Genomic DNA, 20,920 nt, shown 5'->3' with positions numbered 1-20,920 from the left:
AGTCACCTCAGGACTCAGATGCCTTTTGAGGGGGAAATAATTTGGATTAATTTAATCCCACCCTTTCTTACTTTTGCATTTCCAGTTTTTTGGTTGTCTGAAGCTGTACCTTTGACATTTTGACTTTCTTCTCCCTTGTAACATACACCTTAGGTCTCCTTTTGTGTGAAGTTATATACATAAATAAATCTGATCTGATCTAATTCATGATCTACATCTGATCCAATCACAGTGTGAGGAGACACAATGAGTTAAACATGATGTTGGCTCAGCCTTCAAATTAGAACAAACACAATAGGGCAAAAAGTGCCACCTAATGTGTGATATGTCAGCAAGAGCATGTTCCCACTGTACTCATGTAAAGGCATCGTGACACAAAGGCCAGTCAAATGTAGTGATGGACTGGAGTGCAGCACAAGCCAGATGAGCCATAACTAGGGATGTAAGAAGGCAGCAATTTTTGATTCTACCTGTATTTATCACAATCAGTGCTGTTTTCATTCCATAGCAGTTCAGTTTCCACTATATACTATGAAATTTGGCTCACTATCTACTGTTTAATTGAGTTATTTACATAACTTACACAACATACATTCATCTTAATATAAGGGAAACCACTATATATCATTTGTGGACATAAAAAAAATGTTGTAGACAAATACTGATTGTATTTGCTTTACTGATTTCCATTCATGACCACATGCCAACTGCAGCAATTTCCACTTCCTTTTCTGTTTTCATCTGAATTCCCCAACATTCCTAGTCACCGGAATGCTGGAAGCACCAAACCTGTCTTAAAAGGAGAGGGAGGAGAAAAGGAATTCCCTAAATATTCCAAAAGTGGAGATGTCATCTTCAGAACATCTCCTTTGCAGGCCCTGAAAACAATAGCACCAGGGCAGCATTGGAATAGCATGCCTCTTCCAAAACAACAACAACAACAACAACAACAACAACAACAACAACAAGAAGCCTTTCTCAAAGAACAGCATAGGTATCCCCTAGTTGACTTCTGCCCTAGGAAAGTTTGTCAACACCCCCAGCACACCACTATTTCCAAATATTTCCACAAAAGTGTTTTGTAACTTGATTAATAAATGCACAGCATTTGTGTAGCAGAAAATTAGTTTTCCATTCTCTGTGGAGTTACTGCTTTGCCATAAATTAGATTCTCATTCTCTGCAGGGTTCCTCCTTCGCCATAAGTTTCCTTACTCTGTATAACTCTTTTGCTCCCCTCTACCAGCAACACACGGGCAGCCTGGGGAATGAAAGGAAGACAGTGGAGAATTGCCATTAGAAACGGTGAAAACAGTCCTTGCTTGTTTATGTCTTTGCTCTGGAAGGGTTGATTATCTTTCTTCTGATAGCTGCCATTTTATTTATATATACTGTTTGAAATTTCAAAGTAGCACTTCTGCACTTTTACTCTCCTTGGAGCTATTAAGTGACTTAATAATAAGTGTTTAAATATTTTCTCAGTTATGAAAGCCTCTTTTTGTGGGTGGGTGTGGGTGTATAAAACAGCAGTCAGAAAACTCTGTTAGTTTACAGCTTTGCTAAGGCTTGTTCCAACAACATTTAGGTTTGTCATTGTTGCACTGAGACTCTACTAACGTAGGCCATCCATATATTAATTTAAAAGGTGGAAGGCTAAAGGTCAGAAATCCTACAAGTTGTGAGTCATCATGTGGAAACTCCTTGCTGCTCCCACAGTGCTAACTTTACCCAATGAGTCATTCTCTGCAGCCTTCTTAGAATGTCACATATGGAAATCGAGGGTTATTCTCCGCCCCCATGTTTCAGACCTCATATCATGATGCCATAGGAGTGCAAATCTGGGTTCAAAGGTAGCAACAAGGATCACACATTCAAGATTATAACTGAAATTATTTAAGGCCTCATCTGCACTATACATTTAAAGTAGTACAGTCATACCTTGGGTTGAATGTGCTTCGGGATGAGCGTGTTCGAGTTGCGCTCCGTGGCAACCCAGAAGTAATGGAGTGTGTTACTTCCAGGTTTCGCTGCTTGCGCATGCACAGACGCTCAAAATGACGTCATGCGCAGAAGCAGCGAAAAGCGATGCACGCATGCAGACGTGCTGTTGCTAGTTACGTTTGCTTCTAGATGCGAATGGGGCTCCGGAACGGATCCCATTCGCATCTAGAGGTACCACTGTATATCAATTTAAGCAGTCATGGCTTCCTCCAAAAAATTCTGGGAACTGTAGTCTGTTAAGGGTGCTTAACAGAACTACAGTTCCCACAAGTCACAGAACTACAATCCATCTTCTGAGGGAACTCTGCGACTTCTAGCTCTGTGAGAGAAATAGTGGTCTCCTAACAAGCCTCAGCATCCTAAACAAGCTACAGTTCCCAGGATTTTTTGCAGGTATGGTACTGCTTTTCCATAAGCCAAAGTGGCTTATGGAAACACATTGACCAATACATGGACAGTAGAGACAATGGCCTGGTTAACAAATCATACTAAGCCAAACTATGGCTTACCAGACCACATTACTGTGCAGGCAGCCAGACAGGAGCTACCAGCTGCTTTGTCCTTTTTGTTGTTATGCGGTGCTGAGCAAAGGCAAGGTTTGACTCAGTATGTTGTCTGAGTCAGGGCTCATGGTTAAGGGCTCTGTTCATGAACCATGTTTTGTTTGCCTCCATTTTCTAGGGGAGAGCACAACTGATGTTAAATGTAAGCTTGTCACCCTTTTCAACTTGTTTTTGTAAGCATTCAGCATTGTCTCATAACAAGTGCCACTGTTGCCCATCTCTGCCTGCTTATTATTATGGCTTTACCAGCTGCTAAGGTGCCAACCAAGGCCTTCCTTATCAACTAGCAAGAACTTATTATAATCCAGTCAAGCCTTTCTCCTTCATTAGCAGCCAGCTGCACTTTTCTTTAAAGAAAGCTTTACAAGACTCTGAAGTTCATCTCTAACCTTTTCATCTTTCTATCTCACTATCCAGATGCATTCATGTGCTTGCAACTCTGAATGTGTCTGTTTATAGAATCACAAATCGATATGAAGCCATGTAATCAAATACTTGTGCCAGGGTTTAGAAATCATTATGGCTTTGGCAATGATGGCAGCAGCGGCAACCACCACCACAACATTGACCTCTACAGGACAGGTCAATGACAGGCTAATTCTTTGGAACTTGGAGCATAAATGAAAGTTCTAACCATCAGTGGTGTGGCAGAAAGGTGGTTTTAAATGATGGCAGATGTTTGAGAAAAACAGGGATGAAGAGGCACTGAGAGAAAAATGGTGCTTTGAAACAATAGTAGAGGTTTGAGTAAAGGGAGGATGAAAATATGCTGCGTAAGAAAAAGTGGCCACTTTAAACAATGGCAAACGTTTGAATAAAGCAAGGATAGAGGAATACTGAGAGGGGATAGTGGTGATTAAAACTTTGGCAGATATTTGAGCAAGTAGGGAGTGACACTGAAGTGGGGGCAGTGGCAGTTTAAAACAAGGTTTGAGCACAGCAAGAAGGGAGTTTAGAAAAGCTCTATTCTGTTAGCTTTTTGGTGTTGGCTTCTGTGTTGCACCCATCTCTGATATTTTACTGTGGGCAGTTGGGGGTGGGGAGAAACCACCATTTTCCTCTCAGTATATCTGCACCTCCACTTCACTCAAAAATTTATCACTTTTTCCCTTTCGGTATTTCTACTTTTTTGCTGTTCTCAAACTTCTTCCTCTTCCATTCCTCAGCCTTCTCATGTGAGAGAGATAAAGGATGTGGAGCCCTGAAATATTAAATAGTACCTTCACACAATGTATTTCACATTGTATTTTATTAACAAGCAAATACCCACAACATCCATCAAATGAGGGTGGAGCAGAAGGCACGGACAAAGAAAAACAAGGGCTGGGATTGGGAAGGTGGAACGTGAGCTTAGAAGTTACATGGAGTGCAAAGGGGAAGCTAAAGGAGATTAATGTGTGGGAAGTGGCAGGGGGTGGCAAGTGGATTGAGTAGGGGTGCATATCCTAATAATGCATAATTCTTTTACTTTCCTTAAAATCCTTATGTTATTTTTTTGCTGGAAAATATGGTTTTACTATCATTATATAGACTAAGTTTCAAGAGCTGCAAGCATTTCAGTCATGTCCAACTTACTCTTACCAAAACAAAATAAAAAAATTCTTTCCAGTAGCACCTTAAAGACCAACTAAGTTAGTTCTTGGTATGAGCTTTCGTGTGCATGCACACTTCTTCAGATACACAGCATGCACACGAAAGCTCATACCAAGAACTAACTTAGTTGGTCTTTAAGGTGCTACTGGAAGGAATTTTTTTATTTTGTTTTGACTATGGCAGACCAACACGGCTACTAATCTGTTACTCTTACCAGTCACAGTATCTGAGGTGGTGTGTCACTGCTTTGCCATCCTGCCTGCTGTGGTGGCACTGCTGCTTGTTGGGACTGGGATGGGTTCCAAATAACAAGCATACATTTTCCATAAATTGCCAACTTAGAAACATGAGTTAAAAATAAGAACTGACATCAACATAGTGATAAACCCACCTGAGAACCCGTTCTGCAACTCAGTGGCATCTATATGCATTTATAAAGTTCCTGGCCACCATTAAACCACCAAATTTCCCAGGAAGTCAGCACAAAGAAAATTGCATGGTGAATGCTTAGAATTTCAAGGCTCTTAAGCATTAATTTCAAAAGAATTGCACGCAGCCAACTTGTTAAATCATGAAACTCTTTGATAAAGTAAGTGGGGGGGTTTTGCCTATATAATGTGTGTTTCCTTTTCAACACAGCAACCCTTAAGTGCTTCATTTTTCTGCACCTGGCAACTGTTGTTAAAATTTCTGCATCAGGACTGTCAACATATATTTATGGAAAACAGTCTTCATTGTATTCTAGCCAGAGAATAATCTCCTTTTCTTTGGTGCCTTCATTCTTCTTGATACGCTGGTAGCGATGGTGGTGATGGTGACAAGTGAACATTTAAGCAGCTACAGTTTCACAGGCTCCTACTTACACTACAAAGCACACACAAAGGGGGATGGGGGAAGCCAGATATTCTTAGATGCTATGACTTTGTTCAGAAAAAACCCTGTTATGTATTGGCTTTAAACCATGAATTTTTGATTTTGCTGTATTCTAAGAGCTCCATTGAGCCCAAAGTTAAGCACATCTAATTCAGACTAAACTCAGTGGCAAACATCAAGGCACATTCTTAGTTCTCCCCTGGGAATAAAGATACCATAAAATGTTTAATTTTGGGTAGATGAGACCCCAGCTCTTATATTTACTGTGTGATTTCCCTAGAGTTCTTTTCAAAAATCGTCCCAAACATTTCTTTGGTGTATGTTTTCTCAGCTTTTACAATGGCTATACTTCAGCAATATTTGCTAAACAGTTAAAAAAATTAGGTGTGCCCTTACTTTGAACAGGTAGGACACATCTAGAGTACATACCTGTGCATACATCTTAAGACTCATGGAATAAAATAAGACCAAATTCAATGTAGACTTTTATAGGATGACACTGAATTTATTTAGCAACAAAAACCTTCTGCCTCCCAGCCCAATGCACAGTCACTCAGAAGTCCAAATGAATTCAGTCTGACTCACTCCCAAGTAAATATGCCTAGAATTATGAATCTAGACAGCAAAGATAAAAAGAAAACAATAAAAATACAAATACTGAAAGGTAAAATCGATATAGAAACCAAATATTGTACTAATAAAATATAGAAACCAAATATTATACAAAAAAACCCCAAAACTAATGTACAGGGATCAGCAAAGAATATGTGGTGTAAAAATATTTTTCAGATACAATCAGTATAACTAGTTTACAATATCACAAACAATAACACTTACAGAGGAGAAATCGAAATAAGAAATATAAAAATTATTTTCTGCATACAAGGAATGCAGATTTGGTTCTGTTCTGGAATGTTTGAAAAAGAGAAAGTAGCACTTCCAAGTTTTACAATCTTCTTAATTGCTTTGCTGCCAGATTCTGGTTTTTTTTTATTAATTCCTTTCAAATTAATTAAGAATTGTTTGCCAAAAATTATTGATTACACAGTTTTGTCTAGATGCATGCTGTTAAGAGGGAGCCAACGATATTCTAGCAATTCCTTTTGATGAAGTAATCAGGAAGCTTCTGGGGCCTGTTTCAGCTGCTGAGGGGCGTGCTTCAAATGCAAATTACTGCCAAATGAGATTCTTTCCAAATTCCAGCCAATTAAAATATATTTAAAGGGCAGCTGCTTAAAGGCAAAAACAATCCTTCCTTACACCCCCAAAACTGTTGCAAGAAACTTTCCAAGGCAAAAGTCCTCGAGTTTGTCAAACAAGATCTTTAAAGTAATGCGTAGCTGCTATTTATTTTGTCCAAACTGGTGGAATCTGTGAACGGCGCCTATCTGCAGTCAGAAGCTGAGATGACATGTTCAGCACCACCTTAAAAGAGACAAAGCAGGGAGTGTTTGTTCGGTGTCAGTTTTCTCCTCTTGGCTCTTTAAACCATGTGTGTTTGGCTGCTTGCCCTCTGTGGAGCTGCATACAAATATTGACAGAACACAGTGGTATTTGTTAAGCTGGATCTTGGGAAGTGAATGATTAAAACTCTGAAGGAAGATCTGAAAACTTCAGAGCTTCCCTCCTCCCTCTCCTCAAGAATCTTTAACAGTGTTTAACAGAGTGAAAGTGAAAATGCTGAGCTTGGTTAAATGTAATCCCTGACCTTCTTTTCCTCTGCCTTTGCCTTGCTGTAGGTAAGGACAACTTGAAATGTTTTCGTTCCTGCATGTTTTTTTAATCCCATTATGAATTAGTGGTTGTTTAATGTGTGGTAGTATTGAAAGGGGCTGGGAATGCTTTTGATTTAATCCTGTGATTTGGGCAAAAGTTATGAGACAATCTTTGTAAATAGACAGACTGTGTTAGCCAGTAACTATGCACCATCAAATGTTAATACTACTTTTCTCACAGTTCCATTACAGTAAGTGATAGGCGCATGAATCTCCTCAGACATTTTAAAGACATACTTAGATCCAAATATCCGGGACACATGAAATTCACCTCAGAATTCCACCTAGTGGTGTTCAACTGAGAGTTCAAAGTTTGCTGCCTGGGTTGTACCTGCAAAACATTATTGTCTCCATCACATAGTTAATCACTGTCATATTGCTTTCTAGTGCCAATGAAAGGGTACTGAAAAACCTGTTTGACTTAAGGTTTTATTTTAACTTGAGAGACTCTTAAAACATTGGAATATTTCTCCCCACTGTGTATGCTACTTTGAAGAAATCACCAGATGACTGAAAAATTGTATACCAAACATTGTCCTGAAATGGGCTTTTTGTAAGAACACAGTTTATTTATTTATATCTAGAGAGAATGAAATAGACCTATGATGCAGTCAAAATTTTCATACCCATGAGGGTTACCGGCTGCTTGTTGCTTCCAATTGCTGCATACTAGCACTCAAAACTGCAGAAGCCTGATGATTGCTTTCCATCTCAGTTGCTTATCACCAGTCTTTGGGGCTTCATCTTTTTTCAATGTAAGCAAAGCATCTTTCATGCCATGGGATCATGTTGCAATAGGAGGGTTTTGGTTAAATATGCCTTGTTAATCTTTAATGTATAAGTAGCACTGAGCATTTGCCAAATGGAAACATTTAAGCAACACCTCATGTATCCATTGCCAAAATAAATGCTGGCAGGCTACAAAATAATATTTTTAAAAGAATTTTGCAACAAACTTCAACATGTGGGTTCAAATATTCCACAATCCTTTGATGCATCTTGGAAAACGTGCAAATGCAAGTTTGCCTATTAAAATCCTACAGTTGGGGGCTGGAAGTTTGCAAGCGTTCCTCTGATTGAATAGCACTTATTCATGAAGCAGGTCTAGTTGAGCTCAATGAAACAGCTTGTTTGAATCAGCACTACGCGTCATTAGAGTTAAGTAGAATTAGGCTCATAAGGAATGTTTATGGGCATATGATGTATATGTCTGATTAATATTGAAAGTTACCTTCACAGAGCAACATGTTAATAAACATAATCACATTTTGTGGAATGTCTTTTAAGAAAAGCAGAGATACACAGGGTGAGATGGGATTAGAAGCTGAAGTTTTTGAATTGCCTCTCTTTACTTAAAACATTGGCCTTGTCCGCAGTATTACCCTGCCATGGTATTTTATTTGTATCACAACTGCCAAGAAGCTCAGGGGGCTTTACATAGTTTCTCCCATTTTATCTACACAATGATCTTGTGATTTAGTTATGGTGGTATTGACTGGCCTTAGTGAAACTCAGAAGTTGAAAAGGGTCTCTGTGGTCCAAGCAGATTGGTGGGGACTGCCTTTTTTCCAGCTGTGGCTGGTTTGCCACATGATTATGGCCAGGGGTAATCTAGCCACACTGGGCTATTATCTGGAAACCTCCTGTGTGGACTACTGTATGTGGGGCTGCCCTTGAAGAAGACTCATAAGCTTCAATTAGCACAGAAGGCAGCTGCCAGAATTTTAACCAGCAAGATTGGCTCACTAAATGAATTACTGTACATTGGCTGCCTAGTTGCTTCTGAGCGAATGTAAAGGCACAGATGCTAACCTTGAAAGTGCTAAAACTCTTGGTACTCAAATAGCTGAATATACTCCTCTCTGGGCAAAAACAAGCCTGGCTATGCTTTAAGATTTGCAGAGAAGGGTCTTCTTTGTGCCCCACTGGTAAGGAAAGTTCATTTTGTGGTGATGTGGATGAAGCCTTCTCCTCAATCGTGCTTATTTATGTCATGCCCTCCTACTAGAAACACAACAGGTACTTCTTCATATGTAGTAGGAACATTAGAATATATAAGTAGGGCTATGTTGCATAATGCCCAAGAGTAACATTCCTTCTGAGCACCACAAAGATTGATATCTCCTTGACAATTCTTTACAAACTCAAAGGCCACTTTATGATGTGTGGACCAACTGAGGGGTCATCACCTCATTAAATGAAAACCTGTTACCTTACCAACATGGCCATGCAATAAGGCCACATCAAAGCACAAATAAAAAGAGCTACTGTTCCAGAGGGATTTGTGAGGTATGCTAGAGAAAACCATAAGGAAGCTGAATGCCTCAAACACACTCATTTGTTCCAATACATTTGCTGGCCATACTCTTTATTGGGAGGCTGCTGAAAGATGTACACAAAACTAAATGCTTTTCTCCTGGGTTAGCAGTCCAAATCTGTCATTGATGGTTAGGGAAGAAATTTAGTAGACAGATGCAGTAAATATTTTTTTCTGAAAGCAGAAGCAGTTTGTTGCAGGGGTTAAAAAGCCCAACCAAAGGGTATGGCATTTGTAGGACATTGGGTGAGTTAATATGTAGCAACATTTGCATTTCCTATTGCATTCTAGACTGATCACATGCACACACATTCACACAGATACACATAGCAATTGTGAGGCATTAGGACAATGGTGGCCAATTTGCTTCTCCTTCTTTCTCTTTGTTTGATATGTGTGCCACAAATCAATCCAAACTGTGGCGTAGTGCCATCCGGTTGTGCTCTGCAGTGCATTAGCAAGGTTTTCTGGTATATTTAGATATGGGTTGAATAAAATGGCATGTTTTTCTTGTCTGCTGGGCTTGGAACAGCTAGCACAGGAGAGTCAGCCGGCCGAACTATGCTATAACCAGGTCTGTAGGTCGTTGAGGGAGGGGGGCACACAACTTTCGGTACCTGTGAAACCCATGCCTCCAGACAGGGCTCCTGTGCATTAGGAACAGCGATTATAAAATCAAAAGCAATGCTGATTGTTGAACGCATTCTGCTTCTCCTAGATTCGGTAGTGCAAAGCACAAGAAGTGTTTGGTCAACAAACATACACATGCAAATTAAATAGTATCTGTAATTCTTCCTGAGGAAATAATGTGATCTTCTTGGTATATAACTTGAACTTTGTAGTGTAACAGACAAGGGAATCTGTGACCTTCTATATATGGTTGAACTACAATGTCCATCAGGCCTGACCACTGGCTATGCTGGAATCCAGCAATGTCTAGAAAGCCACAGGTCCTCCATCCCTGTAGTACAGGACAGACCTAAACATGCCTGATAATTTTCTAACATTTAAGTCTTGCACTTTTACAGTGCCAACTATAGATCCTTCCTACCTAAAAGATACACCTATCTGGCAAACAATTTAGGTTAGAACTGCAGCACAGCCTTAACTGGATGGTTGCTCCTGGACAAGGCTGAATGGGAGAAATAATCATAGTAAGCATATGTGAAGCATCCTGATTAACATCACAGAGTCCTTGGCACCAACCCTGGTCTCAAAATCCAGACTTTAACGGGAATTTTGCCCAAGCTGGGACTACAGGATCCACTTCTTGTAACAGCAAACACATGTTCACTTACATTTTTTGGAGCTGATTTTGTGCGCCCCCCCTTCTGCTCTATTTCCCTGCTCTCTGTACACTGTAGTGTTCCATTGGGATTCTCAATATAGTCACTAGCATTTCATGCCTTTGGCATAGAAGAAAACAGCTAAGTTTTGGGAAGTTGCCTTGTTAAAACTTCGTAAAAAATTATTTTACAAACACTTTCACATTGACAGCAGGAATGGGACATACCCTGCAATCATAGTAGGTTATGAAAGAGCATTATGGAATCACCATGAAAGCTGTCAAAGTCATATATGTATATCCCACACTGCTAGCAACTGGAAAGACACTGTAAAGGTGCAAAAGTGTTAGGATAGGAAAGTTCTATTTGTCATGGTGAACTGGACCAACACTCCATTTTTCGTGCTGTTGCAATGCAGTGTGACCAATCTGAAACAACTGGCTCACATGTCCATTAGAATGTATGTACAAATGTTTAACTCGGTTGTGGGGATTACAGCTTCAAACCCCTTTCTTAACCTTCCACTTTATTAGATAACCTTGAGCAAACTACTCTTTCTTGGTCTCTCAACCAAGGCAGGACAAATGACACCTAGAATTTTGTAGCTCTCAAGATGGATGGGGCTTAACTATCTTATTGTTCTTCCTAAACTACAGCTTTCTTACCTGAAGTGTAATTTACTGATAGTCTCTTAGAAACCACAAAGCTTTTTCTCCTAAAATGAGGAATCATCCCACCTCTCAAGTATAAAATCCAGCACTGTAGTCTGATGGACTGGAATTTAACTCTTCTTGCACAGCAGTAATTAACACTGATAAATGAGAGGGCACGTCCGTGAAAGATCTTGGCAAGCAAAGCACATTGCTGTGGTTTGCTAAATGCTACTCATGCTGCTTTAATGGAATTATTGCTTTCTAAAACATGAGTGCTTTTCCTTGTCAGAGGACCACAATCATCTTCCAGAGCAAAGGAGTTCCTCCTCCCCTTCATTTTCTGTGTGGTGTGAAGCACTAAATATAAACAGAGTATCATGTTTAGAACTACTACTACTACTGTGGTAAGCCACATGAATTTTGTGTTTTGTCATTCTATCACATTGGATATTCAAGCCATATACAGTGGTACCTCAGGTTACATATGCTTCAGGTTACAGGCGCTTCAGGTTACAGACTCTGCTAACCCAGAAATAGTACCTCAGGTTAAGAACTTTGCTTCAGGATGAGAACAGAAATTGTGCAGCGGCGGGGTGGCAGCGGCAGTGGGCGGCCTCATTAGTTAAAATGTTACCTCAGGTTAAGAACAGTTTCAGGTTAAGAACGGATCTCCAGAATGAATTAAGTTCTTAACCCGAGGTACCACTGTACTTCATTATTTGAGGTTTGCTTGAGGGTTACAGATTGGCTTGTTGCATTGGGGGAGTCTCCCACAGCAGCTGGGATGGTTCATGTAGAGAGGAGGGAAGGATGAGAGGGAAGAGGCAAGGCTGTTCCGGTCACAATGAATCTAAGGTCCATTCCTCGTCTGACTTTTATTGGATGAATACAATTCAAAACAGCACCTAAGCCCCACTACTTTATGCCTTGACCAACCATGAACTTCACATTGGCCTGGACAGAATGCTAGCTCTTAACCTGCTGCACAGTGACTAACCATTATTCTTAAAGATGGTTGAGAAACTGCTGCTGGTACAGTTGGGTGCAGGTGTCTGATTGTTGAATGGGGCAGCAAAATGAGACCATATATTACTCATTTTATTCTTATTATTCTTGTTCTTTTTTAAATTAAATTTCTATACTTCCCTTGATCAGAGGATCACAGCAGCTGGCAGTAGCAGCAGCAAAAGAAAGAGAAAGGAAAAAAAGAAATGTAAAAAACCCAACTGTCCTGCAAACAACAGTGGTGCCTGGTTGCTTTTCAGAAGATGTATGATAACCTGCTATCTATAGTTTGATCTTTTGTGGTCCAGTAAAAGGGCTCTTAACTTTTGTGATTGCAGAGCATGAGAAAGTATGAGCAGCAATTGCTGTTGATCTTAATGCAGATTCCCTTTGAAGAGTTAGATTGCACTGCTGTGGACCTATGTATGTACATATTAACATTTTAAAGTGTCTCATCTCTGCATCCTCAAGCATAACTTGGAATGGTATAATTCCATCTCAAGTAGGTCCTTCTAAAATTCAGTAATGTAAAGGGAGAAGAGAGTTCACTTTTGAACAGAATCCACTTGTTGGTCTCTGATTTAGACTCCATTAATAGTATATAAACTATCAGCCATAAACCTGTAATACTAGTCTGCATGCAAGCTAGCATATATGGCTGAGGAGAGATTGAGATGAGCAACATCTCGTTTCCCAATCCTGCCTTAACTCTTTGGGTCAAATGTACCAAGTTACTGCAGCTTGAGTGGTGATACCCAATAGACAGTGCTGCTATAACCAAACATGCTTGATCCCACACCAGCACTTGTGAACTATTATGAAAACTTATGGGTAGCCTTCCTTGCCTTTCCCAAAGCTGATATAACAGCAGAACACACATAATAGTTTAAGAGGCAGCAAATGACATGTATTGCTTTATTGATTGTTACATGTTTGTGAGACTAAAAAACCACTGGAAAACCCAACACTACACTAGGAAAGTGCATGTAAGTCGGTCTTGTTAAGAATCAATTCTACAAGAAGAGGGACAGATATGGCGGTAAGAAGAAAGGGTGGTGTGAATCTATGGCCCCATCCTTACTACACATTAGAGCAGTATCATACCACTTTAAACAGCCTTGGCTTCCCACAAAGATTCATGGGAAGTGTAAGTTGTTAAGGGTGCTGAGAGTTGTTAGGATCTGTGTAGATCTGTGAGGGGAACAGGGGTCTCCGAACTCTCAACCCCCATAGGAAGCCACAGTTCCCAGGATTCCTTGTGGGAACCCATGACTGCTTCAAATGAATAGTGCAGATGGGACCTACTATGTCTAGCTTGTCAAAAAGAATACTGACAAAAATGTTACTAGAAGAAATGTGAGAAAATTCTGCATCTTTTCCAGTCCTTTACAATCCTATGGCAAAAATAATGTGTGACCCTGTCTCTTTAGTGAGGTCAAGCGGCACAGGGTCTTTACCTCAACAGAAGATTCCCTGGATCATTTCCTGTACTATTTAATTCAACATGATGTGATTTTCTCTCTCCAGTGGATTCAGTGTCTCAGTAAGGCAATAAGACACAAACAAACCATACCTTGCGAAAATGCTTTGTGATTATTTGGCAAGGCATCTGCGGTATATGAGGGACTGCTATTAATAATAAAAGTATGTTGCTGAAAATAGAGCTGCAAGCTATAAGGGGAGGGGAAACCCAAAGGAATTACTGGGCCTTATTGCACCATATTTGGCTCTTCCAGCAAAGTAGTCGAATGTGCCAAATATGAGTAATTTTTAAACAAAGAAATCTATGCATGGATTCTGGATTCCAAAGGGGGAAACTAAGAAAATTGAAGTTGGCAATGAATGCACATTTGTGCAACTAATGGATTCTTTTCTTGTTTCTGGCCTCTCAGTTCCTAAAGCTTCTGAGAGGCAGCAGAGGGGTGTTTTCAGCAGGCTGCCTTAGTGACTGGCCTCTTTTAGCATTAGGCTTATTAACAGGCCTCCACCTCTCAGATATTTCAGGGCATATATGGGTTTTCAGTAGCTGTCTTTCTAAAGGAAATGTGGGGAAACTGTATGATACTTCAAATGTGCCCCTGGTAATTTGGTACCACACAGTAGAGAACCCTTGGCTGCCATCTTAGGGATAGTGGCCACTTACTCTTTCTTGCCATGGGATGAGAGAGAACAGATGAGCACTCTGCCTTACAATTCTAATAGACAATATCTATGGCTTTAAAGGAACTATTTATTTTCATAGTGGATTTTGGTCCACCAAGGTAAATAGATGAAGCTCACTTTTGGAATGCATTTTATCAGGTTTCTGGAGCTACTTTCTTCCTATTCAGCAGTAGAGATAGATAGATTTGCATATGGCTGTGGATGAACCTGGACAAAGCTTTGTGTTTTCGTGTTCCCCTCTTCTCTTCAAGCATGACTGGATGGAGTTTAGTTTAACTTTTAAAAAATAATAATCACAGTTTAACATTATGTCTGGACTAGATACTGTATCTTGGGTTTAAAACAAACCCTGGTATGTTTCAGAACAAGCAGACTTCAAAGGCCCAGGGTTATAAAACTGGTTTGTTAAACTAATCATTGCTTGTTTGAAATCAGGGTCCCTAATTTGAATGGAATGCTAAATCATGATTGTGTGAAAGTGAACGAAAATGCTAGCAAAGGGAATTTAGGAGTACATGAGTCTGATACTTATTCGCTCAGGGTTGTTTGGGCTCAGCCACAAAGGGGTAAACCACCGTTTAGCATTGCGTGCAAACATGGCCAGAGAATTCAAGCCTGGAGATTGTGAAACTAGTCTCTCTAACACTTGGAGACTATGCAGATTTAAATGCTATCTAAAGAATAATCCTGAAATGAGTTAGGTGGGAATAAACAGCTAACCAAATCTCACATAAAGGGGCCTGTACTGGAACTAGGCTCTTGTTTGTGAATTTACAGTCAAAAGATTCTTCTTTTTTTGCAATCCATTCTTGTTCTGCATCTTTTAAAGACTGATGAGCATAGCATTGTGTTGTTTTTTAAAACATTTGGAAGCAGTATAATCTTCTATCTCTGCACTGCCCCCTTATTTAGATTAAAATCTTTAAAGAGCATTTGATATGGTGACCTTTGGTTTACAAAATAGAGACTTTAGCAAGGAATGCTGATTGCACATTGGCTGCTGCTCTTTGGACCAGACTAAGGCTATCAAGATAAAAATGTTAGGACACAAAATCCTACAGAAATCTTAGGAGCAGGCAGAGCTGGTTCCAAACTCTATTTTTTTTTCTTAAAGGAATGGAAGGAAAACAATATATTCTGAAACAGTCACCCTGTGGCAAACATCCCACCACATATAACTTCTAGGCTTGCTATTTTCATACTTCTTTTTACATCGATTTGCATCATAGCTTACTTTGAGAATGATCACTGTTTCTATTTATTAATTCTTGCTTTGTGCTCCTAAACTGTTCAAAGAAACTGAAATCATGCATGCGCTAAGCACCTTGAAAGAGATTATTAATAATAGAAGCAGAACGCGTTTAACTTCAGATTATTATTTTTTTTAAGTCAAATTGGATAGGAAAAGAAGGCAAAGAAGCATATTTCGTTATTCTAGCAAGGCAGACTGAATTAACACAAATAAACAACTTTGTAAGATAAATGGACTCGTTTCTTTGGAACTTTCTTCACATATTGACCGTTGAGATTATGGCTCCTATCACATGATTAGAAACATGTTGTGCATTTTCTTTTTAATCTCTGAAGAGCCAAGATCACAACCCAAGCCCTGCTTGTGACATAGCATTGCTTGTGCAAGTAGTCTACTTGCATAAGTGGTGTAATTTACAGATAATTCAATATCTAAACTAAACTTTGCCAACCTGGTGCCCTTCAGATGTTTTGGACTACAGCCCCAACAAGCCGCCTCCAACCATCATAGTCACCTGGAGAGCTTCATGTTGGCAAATGTTAATCTAAATTTGCTATTAGGCTGTTCTCTCTCTTTCACCAGTAAACAGGGTGGTGTGGCTGATTCTCATGTGACAAAATCACACTGGAGATGTGCTGCCTGATGGGACAGCAATGAGCCAAGCAGCTGTGGGCGAAAAGGTACGCTTCAGGTGTCAACTGCAAACAATTAAATCCCCTCCCCACAACCAGCATAGAGCAAAATGCCACCACTGTTTTAGATCTCATCCAATGCACTCTGCTTTTGCTTGTGTCATGGTTGTGTGTCCAATCTGTCTGCCTGGTAACAAGTAGGTGCACAGCTGAAAAAAACCTCCCCCTAGTAGTCACCGCCCATCTGAAGCATAGCTGTCAACGTTTTCCTTTTTTTAAGGGAAATTCCCTTATTCCAAATAGGATTCCTCGCAAGAAAAGGGAAAAGTTGTCAGCTATGATCTGAAGGACCTTAGTAGAATCTTAACATCAGGCAGGTACATATGGAAGTAGGCACTCTGAAGTAAAAGCATCAGAAAATAGCCAAGCTGTTCAACCAGATTGCTATGGGAAGCCTATCATATCTTAAGGCTAGGTAGAAATTTTACAGTTAAAACAAGTATCTTGAACTGGATTTAGAAATGAACTGGTAGCCACTTGGAGAACTGGTGAAATATGTTCCCAGTAGACTGCCTTGGTTAGAATCCTAGTAACATCTTATTGAATCAGCTTCAGTTTCCAAATTGTATTCAAGGTAGGCACTATGCACAACACATTAAAGGTAAAGGTAAAGGTACCCCTGCCCGTACGGGCCAGTCTTGACAGACTCTGGGGTTGTGCGCCCATCTCACTCAAGAGGCCAGGGGCCAGCGCTGTCCGGAGACACTTCCGGGTCACGTGGCCAGCGTGACAAAGCTGCATCTGGCGAGCCAGAGCCGCACACGGAAACGCTGTTTACCTTCCCGCTGGTAAGCGGTCCCTATTTATCTACTTGCACCCGGAGGTGCTTTCGAACTGCTAGGTTGGCAGGCACTGGGACCGAGCAGCGGGAGCGTACCCCGCCGCAGGGATTCGAACCGCCGACCTTTCGATTGGCAAGTCCTAGGCGCTGAGGCTTTAACCCACAGCGCCAGTCTAAATGGAAGGGTCCAGAGCATGGATCACAGTAGTGTAGCTGTTCATAATTACAGTAATTATTTCTATATTATTATTATTATTATAGTAATTATTTCTATACTTGCATATATACATATAAATTAGAATATGGAAATTTTATTTAAATCAGTATCCTACTCTCACCTCTTTATTGATGATGCATTTTCTCTTTTTTGGTGATATGTAAGTGGCCATGCTTGGATTTCTGTCACGTTCTAATTTCATTCATCATCTCAGAAGTGCTTGGTGTCCTTCAGTTTAGGTGCAGATGGGGGAAGAAGGTCACAAATTTCAACAGGGAAACTTTTCCCTTTCCCAAAAGAAACAGCAATTCCATAGTGTTCCAGAAATATTTGTTAGAGTAATACAAAATGTGAGAGTTGAAAGCATTCCATTACAGTAATAATGATATTAAAGAATTGGCTACTAGTCTCATGATTCATGAAACAATAATCAAAAGAAAAGTTTGTTTCAGTAACAAAAACTTGCTAGAAAGAAAGAAACTGGAATTCTATGAACAAAATAAATTCTGTTCTTCTCAGATAACGTGAAAACTGATGTCACTTCTAATTCTCTTGAGGGAAAAATGGCTACAGTTAGAAGTACATCAATGCAGCCATTTATTACCCAGACCAGTCTATAAAAAGACATTGTGTACAAGTTTTCACTTTCCATGCCAGAAATGCATTCCTGGAACATAACTGCAGTCTTTTTTTTATTTAGTAATTTAGATAATAGTTTCTCCATGAACTTTCATAACATTTATTTACTACCCTAAAGGATTCAGTCGAGTGCTTGTGGAATCCTTTAGCATCTAGCATTTTCATTATATTATATAGGTTCATGAACCTTATGTGGAAAATAATCTTAGTAGGCAGATTTACATGAATTTACAAGCTTTACGGAGAACCATAGAGGAGAGAAGTATGTAGGATTATATCAAGGGGAAATGTGCTGGCTGGAACAATTGTGGGAACATGAGGAAGGGGAGGCAAAGGATGCAAACAATTATGAAATCTAGTGGTGTTCATCCACCAGCAGAATGGACTTTCCTCTGGTGGTTTGGGGTTATGATTATGCTTCCAGAGCAGATTTTGGGCAGAGGGTTCCAGGGGGAAGGAAAGGAATGGAAAAGAGCAGAAGTTCACTTGCATGATACTAGATGTTGCCTGTTGAGTTATTGGGTCAAGTAGGACTCTAGCATTTTGCCTGCATATTATTATCAATTTTTAAATCGGGAAAGGTTGGGAAATGAAGCTTCTCACATGCCAAATGAATTAAGTTCTTTATTTTGCATTTTATTTAATAACCTCTAGGTACCTGTGAGAAACAATTAAAATGTCGTCTGACATCTTCCCTAACTACTCCTGTATATAATAGCTTATATATCTTATATATCCACAAATCCTTTTGTATCTGAATGAAAGATGTTCAGACTATTAGGGCTCCTTACCCAATTTTATTTTTAAAAATCCCATTGTTAGTTCTGGAAAGCAATTAAAAACAAACAAACAAACAAAAAACCTTCGACCTCCCAGAGCCCTTTTACTTTCTTAATTAAAAAACCCCTCCCCAGTTACTTTAATTTTCAATTTTAGCTCTATGTCACTAGTTTCTTACTTTGCTTTGTTTTGTGTTCAACACAGATAATTAATCCATAGATAAGTATCCATGATTTCTTTTCATGATATAGCTAAATTATATAGTTTTCAGGCACAGTACCACACCTGGAAGTTGCTTGTATTTACATGTTTGTATCTTCAACATTTTATTTTAAATATCAGATACTGTACTTCATTAATTTATTTAATCTTCTGTAAAGTAGATTAAAATTAATGTTTAAGAAGCTGGTTTGTCATAGAGGCCTTGTGTATTTTCAAAATCAACATGATATGATTAGTATTTATTTAGGCGGCTTTTCTGAGCAAATGCCCATCTAAAGCGGCTTGCAGGCGAAACAGATAAAAAACAGTACAGAGTTTAGAACCATACACAAATTTACTTTTAACACACAACTCAACAGTTGAACAGTGGTACCTCGGTTTAAGAACAGTCCGGTTTAAGAACGATTTGGTTTATAAACTCGGCAAAACTGGAAATAGTGTCTTGGTTTGAGAACTTTACCTCAGTCTAAGAATGGAATCCGAACGGTGGAAGGGCACCGATGGTGGTAGGCCGCATTAGGGAAAGCGCGCCTTGGTTTAAGAACGGACTCCCGGAACAGATTAAGTTTGTAAACTGAGGTACCACTGTATCAAGTATCAGGTATCAAACTTTCTTTCGGTCACAGATCAGCATAAGATAAAACATGAATAAACTGAACACATAAGACTTAAATCAGGCAAGGAATAAAAAAATAGTAATTAGTAAGGGACAAACAGTTAAAAGCTACTATAAGGGAGGGCGCGTGAAGGAGCAGAGACCTTGCATTTGGGGCCTAGTTTGTGGCGCAAGCCATCCTTTGGTAGCACAGAATCTAGCAACTGAGTATGTAACATATGGGTTTTCATCTTGAAGTAGCAGGAAGGTATAAAGTTGTTCTGTGCAACCTGGGAATTTATGTAATATAGGCAAGTTGAACCTAGCTGGTATATCTGTATAGTACTGGCAGTGAAAAAAGACACGTTCTCTTATTTCCAGTTGCCCAGAGCCACATGGGCCTTTCCTCTCCTCATACGGTATCTTCCTAAAGTTGCCTTCTTGGATGGCTAAAGGGAGGGCCTGGCAACGGACCAGAGTGAAAGCCCTTTGCTGTTTTGGAATTTCAAGGTTCATCATATATGGCATCTGGGAGGTGAAGTGTCTTCTGGTTTCACTGATTAAAAATGTCAGGGACCTGGCTAGATCTTCTTGGCATTTTGTATCTTCTACACCCTGTTTGATGGTTTTTGGGGCTTGTTAAAACCCAAGTCAAGTAGGATCTGCGGGGTGAAGCCTAGAGTTGTTATTATGTTTATCACTGCACATTTCCATGTCGTTCAGAAATAATAATTAAGGGAGGAAGGCCACGCAGGAGGAGAGAGAGTCTCAGCCAGTAATTTAGTGTGGTGATTCTTACAAACCCAGTTTCAAGACGTATGGTAGCATTGGAGATGTGTTTAAGCACTTGTAGGGCTGATCTTAAGAACAGTGGTGCCTCGCAAGACGAAAAGAATCCGTTCCGCGAGTCTTTTCGTCTTGCGGTTTTTTCGTCTTGCGAAGCAAGCCCATTAGCGGCTTAGCGGCTTAGCGCTATTAGCGGCTTAGGGGCTTAGCGGATCAGCTGATAAGCGGCTTAGCGGATCAGCTGATAAGCGGCTTAGCGGATCAGCTGATAAGCGGCTTAGAAAAAGGGGGGGGAAAGGAAAAAAAAAACCGCAGGAACTCGCAAGACATTTTCGTCTTGCGAAGCAAGCCCATAGGAAATTCGTTTTGCGAAGCACCTCCAAAACGGAAAACCCTTTTGTCTAGCAGGTTTTCTGTCTTGCGAGGCATTCGTCTTGCGGGGCACCACTGAACTTAGATTGTACCAGTTCTAATGGTGTGCAGTTGGTAAAGGGGCCTAATTGGGCACCATATACAAGTTGTGCAATGAATTTAGCCTCAAAAAGTTTGAGGGCTGCAGGTATATATTGTCTGCCTTTAGTCCTGAGGTACCTGAGTATTGCATTTATGCATCTCTGGGCATTCCCTGCAACATAATCCCCATGGGCTTTTCTACTTCCTGAAGAGTGAAGGGTTATACCCAAATATTTGAAGCGGGTGACCTGCTCAATCTTATGGCCATTGATGTA

General features: G+C 40.0%; 1 protein-coding gene across 4 annotated transcripts in view; it reads left to right on the top strand.

The window, feature by feature from the left end:
• The window catches only part of NCKAP5 (NCK associated protein 5), a 632,725-nt gene that overhangs the window by 80,357 nt on the left and 531,448 nt on the right, over positions 1-20,920 (top strand). Inside the window, exon 1 of one of the 4 annotated variants that reach the window (XM_079992730.1) lies at positions 6,298-6,768. The exons of the other annotated variants lie outside the window; for them this stretch is intronic. The gene's annotated coding sequence lies outside the window, so the exon portion shown is untranslated. Of the gene's footprint in view, positions 1-6,297; positions 6,769-20,920 lie in introns of those variants that run through there. 4 annotated transcript variants of the gene reach the window in all.

Source organism: Podarcis cretensis (genome assembly GCF_951804945.1).
Source record: "Podarcis cretensis genome assembly, chromosome: 1".
NCBI classification, from domain to species: Eukaryota; Metazoa; Chordata; class Lepidosauria; order Squamata; family Lacertidae; genus Podarcis; species Podarcis cretensis.
Note: the sequence above shows the minus strand (reverse complement) of the source record. Positions and strands in the feature narration are given on the sequence as shown.